Consider the following 4,104-nt stretch of genomic DNA (forward strand, 5'->3'; position numbering starts at 1 on the left):
TTCGATAGATGTATTGAATATTGTTGTTAGGGGTACACATAGCGCCTCTGCTCCCTCTCTCAATACCCATGGGGAGATGTTATCTGGCCCCATTGCCTTTGAGGTATCTAGCTCACTCAGAAGCCTCTTCACTTCTTCCTCGGTTGTGTGCACTGTGTCCAGCACTTGGTGGTGTGCCCCACCTCTCCGTCTTTCTGGAGTCCCTTCTGTCTCCTCTGTGAACACTTCTTTGAATCTCTTGTTGAGTTCTTCACATACTTCACGGTCATTTCTTGTTGTCTCTCCTCCTTCCTTCCTTAGCCTGATTACCTGGTCCTTGACTGTTGTTTTCCTCCTGATGTGGCTGTACAACAGTTTCGGGTCAGATTTGGCTTTCGCTGCTATGCTATGCTATGTGTGTGTGTGTGCTTGTGTGTGTGTGTGTGTGTGTGTGTGTGTGTGTGTGTGTGTGTGTGTGTGTGTGAGTGTGTGTGTGTGTGTGTGTGTGCTTGTGTGTGTCTGTGTGTGTGTACTCACCTATTTGTGGTTGCAAAGGTCGAGTCCTAGCTCCTGGCCCCGCCTCTTCACCGGTTGCTACTAGACCCTCTCTCTCCCCGCTCCATGAGCTTTATCAAACCTCGTCTTAAAACTGTGTATGGTTCCTGCCTCCACTACGTCATTTTCTAGGCTATTCCACTGCCTTACAACTCTATGACTGAAGAAATACTTCCTAATATCTCTCTGACTCATTTGTGTCTTCAACTTCCAATTGTGGCCTCTTGTTTCTGTGTCCACTCCCTGGAACATCCTGTCTTTGTCCACCTTGTCTATTCCACGCAGTATTTTATATGTCGTTATCATGTCTCCCCTGACCCTCCTGTCCTCCAGTGTCGTCAGGCCGATTTCCCTTAATCTTTCTTCATAGGACATTCCCCTTAGCTCTGGAACTAACCTTGTCGCAAACCTTTGTACTTTCTCTAGTTTCTTGACATGCTTTATCAAGTGCCGGTTCCAAACAGGTGCTGCATACTCCAGTATGGGCCTGACATACACGGTGTACAGTGTCTTGAACGATTCCTTACTAAGGTATCGGAATGCTGTTCTCAGGTTTGCCAGGCGCCCATATGCTGCAGCAGTTATCTGGTTGATGTGTGCTTCCGGAGACATGCTCGGTGTTATACTCACCCCAAGATCTTTCTCCTTGAGTGAGGTTTGCAGTCTTTGGCCACCTAGCCTATACTCGGTCTGTGGTCTTCTGTGCCCTTCCCCTATCTTCATGACTTTGCATTTGGCAGGATTAAATTCGAGAAGCCATTTGCTGGACCAGGTGTGTGTGTGTGTGTGTGTGTGTGTGTGTGTGTGTGTGTGTGTGTGTGTGTGTGTGTGTGTGTGTGTGTGTGTGTGTATGTGTGTGTGTGTGTGTGTATGTACTCACCTAGTTGTACTCACCTAGTTGAGGTTGCGGGGGTCGAGTCGGAGCTCCTGGCTCCGCCTCTTCACTGATCGCTACTAGGTCACTCTCTCTGAACCGTGAGCTTTATCATACCTCTGCTTAAAGCTATGTATGGATCCTGCCTCCACTACATCGCTTCCCAAACTATTCCACTACTGACTACTCTGTGGCTGAAGAAATACTTCCTAACATCCCTGTGATTCATCTGTGTCTTCAACTTCCAACTGTGTCCCCTTGTTACTGTGTCCAATCTCTGGAACATCCTGTCTTTGTCCACCTTGTAAATTCCTCTCAGTATTTTGTATGTCGTTATCATGTCCCCCCTATCTCTCCTGTCCTCCAGTGTCGTCAGGTTGATTTCCCTTAACCTCTCCTCGTAGGACATACCTCTTAGGTCTGGGACTAGTCTTGTGTGAGTGTGTGTGTGTGTGTGTGTGTGTGTGTGTGTGTGTGTGTGTGTGTGTGTGTGTGTGTGTGTGTGTGTATGTGCTTGTGTGTGTGTGTACTCACCTAGTTGTACTCACCTAGTTGAGGTTGCGGGGGTCGAGTCCGAGCTCCTGGCCCCGCCTCTTCACTGATCGCTACTAGGTCACTCTCCCTGAGCCGTGAGCTTTATCATACCTCTGCTTAAAGCTATGTATGGATCCTGCCTCCACTACATCGCTTCCCAAACTATTCCACTTACTGACTACTCTGTGTGTGTGCTTGTGTGTGTTTGTGTGTGTGTGTGTGTGTGTGTGTGTGTGTGTGTGTGCGCGTGTGTGTGTGTGTGTGTGTGTGTGTGTGTGTGTGTGTGTGTGTGTGTGTGTGTGTGTTAGTTACCATTTTGTCCTAGGCACATGTCGATTAGACACTAGGCCTGTTGTATATGAGTACGTGTGTGTGTGTGTGTGTGTGTGTGTGTGTGTGTGTGTGTGTGTGTGTGTGTGTGTGTGTGTGTGTGTGTGTGTGTGTGTGTGTGTGTGTGTGTGTGTGTGTGTGTGTGTGTGTGTGTGTGTGTGTGTGTATGTGTGTGTGTGTGTGTGTGTGTGTGTGCATTCCTTTTGTCGTGTAGGTATAATGTAAGACAAACTGTGTATTTGTGTAAATACTCAAGTTTAATTATGGTCAATCGCAAAAATATAGACAGAAAAACTTAACAGGAAAAATACATAAGACACTATGGTAAGAAAAACACAAAAGACCAGACAGAGCGTTGCTCAGTTTTCCCCTTTGTTGAAAGACGACTCCAAACTAAGCAAACTTTTTTGTCTCTTTCAGCAGCTTCTGCAGCACAACCAAACAGATGACAAGAAGAGTTGTAGGTGAGGGACGTGCTCGGAACCTTTGAAATTCAACACAACTCAGTGAAACCAGGGAAGCTGCCCTGCCCTTAGGAGTTCCTTATATATATATATATATATATATATATATATATATATATATATATATATATATATATATATATATATATATATATATATATATATATATATATATATATATATATATATATATATATATATATATATATATATATATATATATATATATATATATATATATATATATATATATATATATATATATATATATATATATATATATATTCAGAGTAAGGACTCCAGCACGTGTGCTTAATTGCCAGCGACGTCGATAGTGTAACTTTCTTTTTTGTATATCAAGATTGCTTAATTGTACGGTAATATATTCGTGAATATATTACAGTAGTCAATAAGTGCATTTATTGAGATAAGCTGAAACCATCAACCATTATTTTACTACCTCACATCACAGCTGTATTATTCAGTGTAAACAGAAAGATATGTTCATGGGTCTTTTATCTGACAGACTGTTTTGTTCCTCCTTAATGATATCCTGCTCTGCTCCTCCCTCGTGCTGTCCTCTTCTGCTACTGCTTAATGATGTCCTGTTTTGCTCCTGCTTCTTTTTATATCTTGTTCTGTTTCTGCCTCTTGGTTTTATGTTCAGCACCTCCCTCTTGCTATCCTGGTCTGGTCCTGCCTTTCGATATCGTGTTCTGCTAATGCCTCATGACATCCTGTCCTGGTTCATCCTCGTGATACTGAGTTTTCCTCGTGCCTCGTGATATGCTGCTTTGTTACTGTATCTTGATGTCTTGTTCCCTTCCTGCATCGTATATTTTGTTCTGCGCCTGCTTCATGATATCTCTTTTCTGCTTCTGCCTTAAGATATCTGGTCATGTGATTTTCGCTCACCATTAAGCGGGCCAAAACGACATGGGTTCGAATTCTCGGCTAGTCGCAGTGTTGTCATTAATTAAGTACCACACGTTCGTGGTTACAATAATATATACGTGTATATATATAAATATATTTATATATATATATATATATATATATATATATATATATATATATATATATATATCCACATATATATATATATATGTATGTATATATTCATATATATATATATATATATATATATATATATATATATATATATATATATATATATATATATATATATATTCATATATATATATATATATATATATATATATATATATATATATATATATATATATATATATATATATATATATATATATATATACAGAGAGAGAGAGAGAGAGAGAGATAGAGAGAGAGCCGAATTTGCAAGAACTCATTTAAAATTAGGTCCTTTCTAAAATTTTCTCTTATTGA

General features: G+C 40.7%; 1 protein-coding gene across 1 annotated transcript in view; it reads left to right on the top strand.

The window, feature by feature from the left end:
- The window catches only part of LOC128689912 (helix-loop-helix protein ngn-1-like), a 23,045-nt gene extending 20,234 nt beyond the window's left edge, over positions 1-2,811 (top strand). Inside the window, exon 3 of the mRNA XM_053778378.2 lies at positions 2,693-2,811. The gene's annotated coding sequence lies outside the window, so the exon portion shown is untranslated. The remainder of the gene's footprint in view (positions 1-2,692) is intronic.
- Positions 2,812-4,104: the final 1,293 nt, after the last annotated feature.

Source organism: Cherax quadricarinatus, chromosome 25, assembly GCF_038502225.1.
Source record: "Cherax quadricarinatus isolate ZL_2023a chromosome 25, ASM3850222v1, whole genome shotgun sequence".
NCBI lineage: Eukaryota > Metazoa > Arthropoda > Malacostraca > Decapoda > Parastacidae > Cherax > Cherax quadricarinatus.